The sequence below is a fragment of the Rhodnius prolixus genome, unplaced genomic scaffold, assembly GCF_049639745.1.
Source record: "Rhodnius prolixus isolate KJV_2025 unplaced genomic scaffold, Rpr scaffold_2, whole genome shotgun sequence".
In the NCBI taxonomy this organism is placed as follows: Eukaryota; Metazoa; Arthropoda; class Insecta; order Hemiptera; family Reduviidae; genus Rhodnius; species Rhodnius prolixus.
Window position 1 is genome coordinate 12,923,081 of NW_027411592.1, and position 13,206 is coordinate 12,936,286.

The following is a 13,206-nucleotide window of genomic DNA, read 5'->3' on the forward strand; positions in this document are numbered from 1 at the left end:
GCTATTAAAACTTGTTTTTGTTTTTTTGGGTCGTTTATTTAGTTACAATCGACGAATTTTATTAAGTTATAAGCAACAATGGTAACAATAAACAACATATAACACTCAGCGAGTTTTTATCGGTTGTCGAGTAGTCTTTTCAGCTATCGGGAGCGTCTGTTAAGTTCTGTTCTCTTAAGTCGTGTATGAGGATTCCAAGTCTTTTGTCGAGATACAGCCCAAGGTTGCGGACTACGTTGACTACTGGTAAAGGAATTAAATTGTAAAAGATAGGAGAAAGAGTGATGCGTCGAAGAGTGAAAGTAATGTTTTGAGATTTTGTTTCGTTCAGTTTGATAGCCCAGTTTTTGAACCATTTTTCTAAGGAGGTGAGGTGAGACTGAAGGTTTGTATGTGCCACACCCCGATCGAAAGCCTGCTTCACATCAAGGAACACCCCAGAACAACACTTTTTCTCCACAAGGGAGGTGGAGATTACGACTACAATTCGGTGACACTGCTGTATAGTGGAGTCCTGTCGCCTGAATACAAATTGGTGGTCGGGGAGATTACCAGAAGATTCAATAATGGAAGAATACGTTTTAGCAGGAGTTTTTCAAGAATATTTCCTAGCCGTGACAATAAGCTAATGGGACGTCGATGTGACGTAGGGGCTATTAAAACATAAAATGCATTACAGAACTCAATAACGTTTGCTTAACGATTCAAAACCGCTAAGCCAGGCAGTATTTGCGAGTTTCCCTTGATTGTATATCCGCCCAAAAGTTTCATTCTAGTTTTCCATCTTGATACAAAAGTATCTCATTAAAGTACAAACATGGAATAATTTCTGTAATGAATGTTTGAAATTTCTTCGTAAAGAGGTAATGCAGGGAAAACAAAATCCCTACCAATGTCTATTGACTCATTATAAGACAGAGGGAACAGAGTAACCTATCTAATTATGGAATTCTTCGTTAAAATAAGTAAAATATCTTCCAATTGTACATGTTCGCGCAAAAGGTTGCAGGTGTTTAACAATCATCCGCCAGCCTCATAAGAATAATTATTGTCGCATATAGAAAATTTGTTGTCCTAAATCGGCTTTCACATTTCATGTGTGCAAACATTACCCTTCATTGAAGCTGAACATTTGACGCCATTATTAGCTTCTTGTTTGCGCTCGGTATGATGGTCGCATTTTTATATTAAGAGAGATCTTATTCGGAGGATGTGGGAGCGATTTTGATATTTAACTTGAATTAGAATTGTTGAAGCGAACTGTATGCATTGCTTTTGAGAATTAGCTAATGAGCAACAAGCCCTTCGAGATCATCATCAATTATCTCAGTTGAATGTACACTATGGTACAACCCTAAGCATATATCTCTAGAATGAAGTATAAATGAAACAATAGGATGTATTCTCGCCATTGGAGCTCTAAATAACCATCTGAGATAATAATCGTTAATATTTATAGAACACCTCGTTTAAAAAGCTTTTAAAAAAGTTGTACCACGTGACTAAAAAATAAAGTCTACAATAAACTGGTTAATACTGTCCACAATTTAAAGAAAAATTAGGGAAATAATTAGTAGATAAATAGAAAAAAATAATTGGTATCTGTCTTTAAAAAATTCTTATAAACAGAAGAAAAAGAAAGATTTTGATAGGAGGACTGCTTGTACCGAAGATTGCAGGCTCAGAGAGAGAAAGGATTAAAAAAGGCGAGGAGCATAGTAATTAGTGCTTCCATTACAGTAATAAAGAGAAACCCTCCGATGAAATGGTGCGTCGGAACGTCTGGTATATTGAAGTAAATGAGAAGTAAGCCTAGGGAAAATGAAATAGTGAAATTCTAGCCAAAATTGATAATCATCCTTATCATAAAATAGCTAACTGAAACTAGGAAGAAACTGCAAAATTATTGAATCCTTAATGTAGTAAAGATATCAGTTGATTATTATTTTTTTAAGTTTAAATGTCTTGACAAACGATCTAAACTCAACCTACAAAACAAAAGACTCTTATACCTACTGTTACTGCGACCTTATGGTCATACGGCATCGAAGTATGGGGATCGACTAAACGTTCCAATTCTTTACGCATTCAGACTTTATAATCAAAAATACTAAGAAAACTACTTAACACTCCATTCTACATTTCAAACCTCACCATTCACAATGATCTCAAAATCCCTTTCATCAACGACCTTACTAAACTCGTTTCATAAAATTTCATTCCTCTACAGCAGCTCATCCTAATCCTTTAATTGAACACTTATCTTCTTTTACATTACCAGGCAATCCTTCAAGGAGATTGAAGAAAAGATGGTCCAGCGACCTACTCTCCTAATAAGAGCAGTATAGTGATCTGATCTCGTTAATGGAGTGTCGCCACTGGGTGCCTTCTCCTATCTTCAATCAAGACACTATATTACATCGCATTTGCTTGTTGCAACAACCGTTGCAGTCGTAAATTTCAATAAAAGATGAAAAAAAAAAAAAAAGTTTAAATGTGACATCTCAAGTTAAAGACTGTTCTTTTCACTGGTGCATCTCTATCCTCTGGACAGTTCTTCCGTTGCAGATATAGTCATTCACCCAGTCAGTGACTGTTAGAGGCTCCTATGAAGAGAATCTCTTACCTCTGGGTGCTGTGCTCAGTACTACACAGCGCTAACTCTCTCTCAACGCTCTCCTTTGAAGCTTGAATGAAATGTTTTTTTAGTTTTCAAAATGTAAATGTTCTACCATCGACAACAGATTTGGCACGTTTAAAAACTTCATATCAAATACTCAAATATCGGCGAATTTCTTCACAACGCTCTGCTGGTCTACACATTACGGACTTAAACAAAACAAAAACAAGGTTTATTAAAATATCATCGCAAAGTAGAAAGAATGGAGAGTTAAATTAGTGAAGCCAATGTTGATGGTAACGGCTCCACTAAAGAGTTTATTGCGAAGAGTAGAAGGGAAAATTAAAGGAGATACTGCGACTTTCTACATGGAAGTAGTAAGAGAATTTTTTCCACAAAGGGGGCACAGTGAATGGGTAAAGAAATGAACTGGAGATGGAAGGGTAGGGCTAAAAAAATGGAAGCAGAGCAATGGCCGAAGAAAGTGATAAATGGACTCGTGCCATCTGCGGTGAGAGATGTAGGTCCATAGAGACAAGGAAGGAAGAAGTCGATTATAGTGGTTTAGAAATAGATGACTGAGGGAATTCGCAGCCTGTGGAGATACCGCCAGAAGTAGAATGCCTCACACACGCACGAATTAATGTATCAATTAACCACAAAGGATATTTGTGGATCTCATCTTCTCATCCGACAAAGATGTACTGTACCCTGTAGGTTATCTCAACTATGGAATATTTCCTCAAGGCTGGTCACGTTATTATTATTATTATTATTATTATTACTAATTATTATTATTATTATTATTATTATTATTATTATTATTATTTTTATGATTTAAGGCGCGTCAACAGCTGAGGTTATTGGCGCCCGGAGCTTTTTTCAGTGCACTGCCGGCCTCCGGACAGTGTTCTCTCGTTACAGACAACACTGTCCATCACCGGACAGTGAGCTGTAAGAAGCTCCTAGGAAGAGAAAATCTAAGGGTCAGCTGCTGGATTCGAACCCGGGACCTCCGCGTGGGAGTCCAGTATGCTAACCTCATAGCTAATCCCTTCCCAATTATTATTATTATTATTATTATTATTATTATTATTTTTATGATTTAATGCGCGTCAACAGCTGAGGTTATTGGCGCCCGGAGCTTTTTTCAGTGCACTGCCGGCCTCCGGACAGTGTTCTCTCGTTACAGACAACACTGTCCTTCACCGGACAGTGAGCTGTAAGAAGCTCCTAGGAAGAGAAAATCTAAGGGTCAGCAGCTGGATTCGAACCCGGGACCTCCGCGTGCGAGTCCAGTATGCTAACCTCATAGCTAATCCCTTCCCAATTATTATTATTATTATTATTATTATTATTATTATTATTATTATTATTATTATTATTATTATTATTATTATTATTATTATTTTTATGATTTAATGCGCGTCAACAGCTGAGGTTATTGGCGCCCGGAGCTTTTTTCAGTGCACTGCCGGCCTCCGGACAGTGTTCTCTCGTTACAGACAACACTGTCCATCACCGGACAGTGAGCTGTAAGAAGCTCCTAGGAAGAGAAAATCTAAGGGTCAGCTGCTGGATTCAAACCCGGGACCTCCGCGTGGGAGTCCAGTATGCTAACCGTATTATTATTATTATTACTATTATTATTATTATTATTTTTCTTACTCCTCGTGAGAATTTTGTATCTGGTGAATGTTTTGAAGTTATGGGGAAAATGAAAATACTTGACTCTCGAACTTTAAAAGAACATTTATTATTGTCCATCTTGTTGGTACTTCGTTGCACGCGTTTTATGTAGATTTATTGAAAGGTTTTGGATTTCTATCCTGAGGGGATGCGAAGACGAAGAATTATTCTAACAGAAAAATAAAGCAGGGTCTCCAGCTACAAAGTGATGTCATCAAGTTAGCGTACGGATAACGCTCTAAATAATAACAGAAACGCTTTATAACCATTGAAGCAATTTACAAAAAACATTAAAGCATTTAAACTAAAAAAATTATCTTAAATTTTCCCAGCAATCATATGAATCTAACTTCAATTTTATTTGGCTGTTACTAGAGGCATCCTAGCCATCTTGGGAAGCGACTTCAAATCTCAATAACAAAACTTTTAAAAAAGTAAAGTTTTTGCGTTACAATGGAACTTTTACCCAGAAGACAAAGCGTCAAGAATAACTTGACTTTGTTTTTTCTAATTTTAGAAATTCCATCAAAAACTGAATAAGTTAAATTAATTTAAACAGTTTGATATAACCAAAGGCCACCTGTATATCACATAGTTTAAAATATTAAAAATAGTTTTGTTTATAAGGGAGAGGGAATTCATTTGTTTATGTTAAGGCTAATATTATTCAAGTTACATTAAAGCATTGCTCGCTTGCGGTTGTTAGAGCTATTAGTACTAGTATTTAGCTTCGTAATTTAGTTTGGTCCAACTATTAATATGCTAATAAGTAGCATATGCCTGCAAATTTCATTTCCATTTATAACATACCTTTTACAGTTTGATTCAGGATAACAGTACTAACTAACATACGCTAGTAAATATACGTAGATTAAGTTTTGTCTTTGTCATTTTAAATTATAGCATTGGGCACCATTTTCTAGCAAACGACCCAATTCTACTTTAGATCTGATATGATTTTGGATAAGAACAGAAAAGTTCAATCAGAAAGAAAATTCAAACAAAAACTTTTCGGTTCTGAAACATAATCAGAATCTCTGTTTCTGCATCAAGAAATTTTCATTTCAGATCTAACTTCGGTGGTAAAGCCAAACGACTGTTCTATTTTTATTTTTTCAAACTTTTATTTAGTTACCTGTAAATAAGGAAAAGAATGCTCTTTCGTAGGTAAAAATGTTGTTTGCGCAGAACTCAATAACTCCAAAAAAAAACTTGTGAAGAAAAAGTTTCACATAAAAGTGATAGGCATTTAGTGATAGACATTTGAAATATTGTTTAACAAATATGATGATGGCCACAGGATCGAGACTTCAATATAAATAAAGAAGTAAAAATTATTGAAAATGTTTGTTGTCCATAGATTATTTTTCATTAAAAAATAGAAAAAAAAACTCTCAAAATGTCGTTGAATGCAGTCGCAGTTGTCTTGTTGATGTCAACTTGTGCATATAAATAAAAAAAAGCAAAATTACTTATCGATATTTAATCCTTGCAGTTCAGTGCACTTTTGTAAGTACTATCATCCTTAATGTGCGTTACTTGAAGAGATGTAAAATACTTACTGTTTGAGAGATGCTATCTTTTGGTGTGGGATTGGTTTTCGGATTAGGTGGAAAGAAAAGGATGTTAAAATTGATGGTGAGATGAATGGAGGTTCCAGCAATTCAATTCTTGCTTCAAATCCCTAAGTTTTCGCTTGCCAAAGCATCTTGGTGGTGAATGATGTATGTTGTCCTTAAATTCACTGTAATATCTTCTATTTTGTAATTCAGGACAAACTTTTTTATCCAGTTGGTCCAGAATGTACGCATAGATTCACCAGTTGTTGTAATCAGTGAAAGAAATTTCGGTGTGATCCAATAAAACTGCAAATGAAAGCAAATCGCCTTTTTTCTTTGTTTTTTTAATTCAGCTACTGGTTTTCATTCATTGCTTAGATTGCTATTTCGTTTCCTGTCCTTTATTGGAGGATCTACTTTTCATACACAGTAACAAATCCTCCCACAAAATCAATTGGATTAATTTAAAAACGATCCAAACATTGCTGTGAATTTTATTTTTGTTCAGCATTTAATAAAGGCGGCACTCAGCTGCACAGAAGTTACCGTACTCTTTCTTCTGCAGACAGAAATGTGATCATAATAACCTTCTCGATGTTTCAATCTGTTTCCGCAGTTTAGGGTCGCCCTTGTCGAGTATTTTTTTTTCCCTTTTTGAAAATGAAGATACAGAATACCAACTTCAGATGAATGGTCCGGTCCGTTGGCTTTACTAAGGGTCTATAGAGACAACTTTTCGAAAGATAAAATTGGAGATTGAAGTAAGTTATTGTGACCAGTAGCAACATAATTAAAAATTTCATTAATAGAGACATCTCTTTGCTCAGGCCTAATGTAACTGCAAGTGATGTTCAAGTGAATGAAATATATTTCTGTGAAGGAAATGGAAATTCAAATACCATGAATTTAGAGAACTATTCAATAAAATTTGAGTAGGGATTCAAGTCCAAAAACAAAGACATCATCTCTATGATGTCACGGGAGATTCTATGGTAATCAGGCCAGAGTAATGTGGGTAAACAGTAATTGTTTAACTTAGCCGCAGACCAATTCTGGCTCATAAAGCAATATACCCGCTTGTCCTGCTAAAACAAACACAAACAAATGTACAAACATTGGTCCTGGATAATGTCTCAAAAGATTTTGTCGGTCACAACAGTTAATTTGATAATTGTCAATTAGTCATCGCTAATTTCTCATTTTTAGCATTTTTATACTTCTCTTGCAGGGATGGTGCCTAATTTTCCATTTTTAGATTCATCGGAAATACTTAGTTTGTGGTACTCTAGCTTAAAACTTGGTGATTTTCAGTTCTGACTAAAATCATGGAACCTGAAATGATTCGGATTTTCATTTTGTTCCGCGATTCACCCACTGCTTTGAAAGCTACGTAAATTTTAAATTGGGGAAAGGTGTGAATTTGAATAGGTTTCAATAGAACAACTCTTTTACGTTTTACTGGAAATCTGATCCACCAACCATTCGCTTTAAACTGGTCGAATTTACTGAACTCGTGCTGTTCTAAAAATATTTGTCTGAAACATATTTGCAGTAAAGTTTGATTAAGCTAATTTTTTGTGGAAAGGTTTTATTTTAAAATTAATAGAATTCACAGTCATAACTCATATATTTTGAAAAAGGAATAAGTGAATTATTCACCCATGAATCTTTTGCAAATCTGAAACAGAAGTACCACTTTATAGAGTGGACTTTAAACTTTTGTGGGAAACTCAGGAAAGAAGTTACTTTCACTTTTTATTTAAAATTCAGGCAAGCAGATCGTAAGTTTTATTAGGAGCAATTTTTCAAATTTAATGTTTCAGGGTAGTTCTTTGATGGTAATAGGTACAGTTTTCTACACTAAACAGTTGTAAAAACTATGTAATTTAAGAAAGAATTGAAATTATTGGGAATCGGAATTGTAATAAGAAAAAGTTAGTTGAGACTTCTCTTGTTTTGTTTGTAATTGATTCATATAGTGGACTTCATGTAGTTGTTAAAAAATCTAAATTAAAAGAAAAGCGCTTAATCGTATTTATATTTTATTTTGTTGAAGAATTTAGTTGCAAAGTGGTTTTTGTCGGAAATTCTTATCGCAAGCTTCTAATTCTTATCTTGGTTATCATGTTTCCTTCCGTGAATGTTTTTGTTGCTCTCTGTTTTACCCGAGTTAATTGTAAAGATTTGTACTTTCTGATCATGTTACATTGAAACGAACTTATTTTCAGACAATTGGAGAAAAACAGCAGAGTTACCTTCTGTTTTCTAATATGAAAGAGCCTTGTGAGAACATTCCTTTAATATATTTTGTATTTTGTTTTTTTTAAACTGTTGGTTACTATACTTTTGGTTTCTATACATTTTTGGAGATTTGAGCCAAGTTTTTTTTTTTTTGCTTGAAACTAGTTTGTTGGGTGATTGTTGCAGATTGATTGTTAAGTGCGTCTAGGGAGCGTTGTTAGCATACGGGCAAAGTATGGTAGCTAGATCAGTCAAAGTGAAATTGTGTAGCTAAATGTTAGGTTGCTAAAGATAGACCGAACCAGCTGAATAACTATAACCAAACTACCTGCTTCACCTGTTCGAACGCAAATTCCCCAGCTAAGCTCGTCCAGCTAACAGACACATAAACCCCTTATCAAAACTCACATTCACTCTCCTTATTTTCTGCACGCTCAGCACATTTAAATCTACACCCACCTGGAACTGGCTATTCGTCTAAAATCTCTGAATACTCTGTTTCATCCACATTTTTAAATCACTTCAAAGTTTTAGAGAATCTAATATCTTAACTATGTAATTATTGTTTTATTATGTTTATTGCAAAATTACTGCCGTATGTATTAGTTCTCGTCGATTTCGATTTTATTATGTGCAGTGAGTAATATTAGTAAAGTTTAGGTTTCAGTTTCTGTTGAAGATGTAGAGGGGAAAGTAGAAGTGATAATATATTCAGTTTTCAACTAAATCAATTTTTTATTCATTTATCTTAAAGTTCATTATGTATCCGCATTGGATTTGACATTTAATTGTTTCTAATGGATTTTTTTTAACTGTTTAATCCCATAGGTAAAAAAGAATTTTTAATGCTATTTCTTTCGGATTTTAATCTTCTTCTTAATCATCTTCTTCAAGTCTTTTGTATTTAGAAAAAGGAGCAAAGTAAAAAAAATGTAATATGGTTCCGTTAAAACTAGGAGTAGATTAAATACGGACTATAAATACTCAACTTTCTATGTTAGGTCAATGGCAAGAATTCAGTAATTACAGTTTGACTTTCTAACAGTGCCTAGGATACGGAAGTGACGAATCAAACATTAGTAATTCGCACATCTGCTTAGCTTCCGACCCCAGTGTCTTAACTTATTTGAAGGCGATGAGGTTTTCTCTTTAAAAGACGACAATCTCATGAATCTTTATTCAAGATGATTTCTACAAATGGCAAAGCGATGTTTGCTTCTCTCGGTAACGATATTTCTTTTAAAAATCGATATTTTAGATGGTATACAACAATTTAACTTCCGCATACTTAGTAATTTAGTCCTGATTATAGATTGTTAGTGATGGGAAACCAGCTAAAATAAAATGAAACCTTTTGGTTGGGAACATTTAAATAATTGATATTACTCAACTCTGTGGATTTAATAGTGTACCATTACAGTCGTTAGTGTTTTCTATTTATATTTTATTATTCTAATAACTTACTATACATTGTGTAATGTTACAAACAATTAATTGATCTTGTTATACGTTCTACGAGATTCTGATTAGACCTGTGCTGACTAATGCATCTTATGATGAACTAAACAAATTTTTAAGGTTTCCGATTAATGCTCTATGTACCTATTGCTAATTTACGCGAAAGTACAGACATGCAATATGAGAGACTTATATTGAAGGGAATTAGCTTTAATTTCTTACAAAATGTCACACTTAGCATAAATCCGCTAATTGATAACACACCTAATTATAAAAAATATAAGCCCCATTAAACATAAACGAATTTAACATTCAATTTGGTACAATTAGAGAGCTTGGTTTTGTCTTTTATCCCTAGCAGCATAACTAGAACCTCAAGAAAGATTGTGATTAAAAGCGAATGGAAAAGGAACAGATCTAAATAATCTATTCTTAGCAAGCAGATTTGAAAATAAAGCAATTTTTATTATTGTTTTCAAATGTGGTGACCTCAGAAATCAGGTGTGAACACACAAACGACTTTCTTTTTACAGCAATTTACGAAATGAAATTTTCAAGCTGTGTGTTTGGAAAAATTCATTTTAGATAAACGTAAAAGCTTTATTTATCGCGTTCATTTGAAACTTACGAGAAGTGCGCTACTTAGTCATCTCCCTAATGGGGCGCATTCATTCTATGCTTTTTACCAATTACTCTAATATTATGGGACATTAAAAATGTTGCCAGAAAATCTGTTAAGCAGTATAGTTTTACATATTTCGCTCCAACGATGTTAATAAAATTTAAAACGCTTATTTTTATAATATTTTTACATAAAGTACCACTTTTATTTGAAACATTTTTACGGGAAAATTGGTTAAAGAGAAGGTGTTCTAAAAATCAAAATAGGAAGTGGATATTGCTGGGCTACACTTTCCTGGTTACAGTTAGCGGAAAGTTGTGCTTGCGTTTTTTCTTAGTTTTCACTTACAGTCCAAAATTTGAATCCTTTAGAGGTCCTTCAAGGTTTTGGTCGCCCACGGCTCTTTCGATTTTCTTGAAACTTGATATCCTTAAGGAACAAGACAGTTCTATAACTTTATTTGTAATATTTTCAGGGGAAGATTCTTTAAAGACATTACTGGGCGAGGTAAATTGTTGGGATTCTCTCAGAAGTGCTACTTTAGTGAAATGTAATAACATCATTTGCCATGTGTATTGAACATGAATTAGTTAAGTAGCCACAATTCAAATATGAAGGAAATCGTCTTAGCGGAGTGCCAAGTTTTGGTTTTGAGAAAAGATTCCATTAAAGACGATTACTCTCGTTGCAGCTAATTTTATTTTTTGGACAAATTCTAAGTATCTAGTACACGAGGTGAAAGAAAGTCATATGGGTGTTCACATCACATTATTGTATCAACACTAAGCACAAATTTGAAAAAAAGAGCACAAATAGCATGTGTAATACGTGAACTTGTTACTCTTACCATTGCACCAACTTGTGCCGTACGACTGACTAGTTTTAATTATTACAAAATATCGCGTTGTCTCTTAGTAAACCTAACTAACGCAAACTGCACTGTAAACCTGAGACACGCTTTTTGTTAGGCTGTGTGTGGACGCGTTTTGATGCCGAATTTACACTCTCACTATTAGGTAGTAGCAAGTTGAAGAAATATGGAAGGAATTAGCTTACACGAAAAGAACTTTATTTAGGTCCATTTTAAGATATTAAAAAAAAAAAATTGAAAAATTGTAGAGTTTTATACGAAGGATGTGCGAATTAATGTTTAAATTTCTTTATATTCCACTTTCTAAGCTATAAAACAACCATTACTTTGACTATATTTTGTTCATTAGTTTATAGATACTGTTAAAAAAGTACTATATCTGAATAGAGCTTTTTGATGAAGTGTAGTTGGTAAAGTTCTCAGGGCTTGTATGTGCATTATTAGTGGCTATATTGCCCTTATCTGCCCACTCCCACTCGATCCTTTCTCGTGGGGTGAGTATCTTGTTGGAAGCGGTAGTTTAAGATGGCCAAGTTAATTAGTAGTTTATACAGTGCGAGTGTAATAACTGACTATGAAACTAGTTGATGGCGATGATAGTGGGGTCCATGTAATGAATATAATCCCTCTATCCACTGCCGAACTTGTGCTCATGCTGCCGCCATCTAGAAGTGGTGTCTCCTTCTCACTAACCAGGATGGTTACAGAGTTCGTATTAACCATGTTATTACCAGTCATGTTTTATGAACACTCCTCGCCTCTATTTCATATTATATGTACTTAATATTAGCCGCCCTAATATGGTCTCTTATGCTTTTCTCAGATTTAATCCCACTTTAAGTCACTAACTGAACACCATATGGATCTTCTTCAGTCCTGTTCACTTGACTTATGTCGCGCTATCAGATGTTCACTTTGCACATACAATCATGCCTCAGTTAGCGCTTAGTGTAACCTGTCTGTATGTTATACATTTAATCTCTTACTATCGGTTGTTATTTTCGAACATTTAATTAGTTATTGCTTTAAGAGGATCCATAATGTTATACATAAATATGTTACTGGCAGAATTTTAAAGTGTGACATTTCATTTCGTTTAGTTTCTTTGTAAGATGTCTACCAAATAGGCAGTTTATGCTAAATAATTCTACGCTTATGAAATGTATATGCGAAATATTAGATCGTTCATATTTATTAAACAATTTTACGTTTTCAAATTATACCTAGCATTTATCAAAATAAAATAATCGAAGAGAAAGTAAAACGTTAAAAATCGACATTTTAGTTGTAAATTACTGAATATTAAACAACATATCCGTAAACTGTATTATTAAAACTGTACGGTACCACAGATCTATAAGAGATTAATCGTCAAAAACTGCACGATATAGCGTACTGTTTAAAGACTCCTAACTTTGACATTTATTTTCACTTTTTCTATTAAAAATGAAAGTACCAAATTTTCTTTGGAATTAAAGACATATCCGTGTTTATAATAATAGTAATTAACACGACAACGAGAACAAATATTTTTTAAAAAATGTTAGCATAAGTTCTTCGTTACTTGAAACGACGTAGGCCTCGCCAAATTCTAATTGCTCCCCTATATCATTTAAGAGAGTTACAGTATTGGCTGGCTTGTCTCTACATGTTCCTCTGTTCTTAGTGCTGTGTCCTAGAGGAATTTATTACATGTTTAGGTTGTAAATGAATAAAAGAATAAATTCTCTGCCTTTGAAATTAACTTATTAACTTAAGGAAACTTAAAGAAAATAATTACTATTGCAATTTCAAAAAATTTATGGCTTTTATATTAAAGTAAGATAAATAATTGAATCATATCTAACCTTACAACTTAGCAATAATGATGATATATAAGGTTACATGAACATTTTGAGTTTTGCTACTACTAAAGAATTAATGCTCAAACTGCTTGCCTATTAACCATTTGGTATTCTAAATGGGAAAAACAATACGACACTTATGTATGGAAGGAATATTAAGAACGAAATAATGGCCGCAGCAGCCCTAACTGTTAGGCCACTTACATTTGGTGTTGGAAATAGCACCTAGCGTCAATCAGGCTAACATTGAACTCAGTATGCTTTGGTTTGCTTGTACAAGGAAATGTAATCTAGAATGAAGT

The 13,206-nt window shown here is 33.9% G+C and overlaps 1 protein-coding gene across 7 annotated transcripts in view; it reads left to right on the top strand.

Annotated features, from left to right (window-relative positions):
- The window catches only part of Mgat4a (alpha-1,3-mannosyl-glycoprotein 4-beta-N-acetylglucosaminyltransferase a), a 389,138-nt gene that overhangs the window by 324,046 nt on the left and 51,886 nt on the right, over positions 1-13,206 (top strand). Inside the window, exon 1 of one of the 7 annotated variants that reach the window (XM_074117930.1) lies at positions 11,660-11,768. The exons of the other annotated variants lie outside the window; for them this stretch is intronic. The gene's annotated coding sequence lies outside the window, so the exon portion shown is untranslated. Of the gene's footprint in view, positions 1-11,659; positions 11,769-13,206 lie in introns of those variants that run through there. 7 annotated transcript variants of the gene reach the window in all.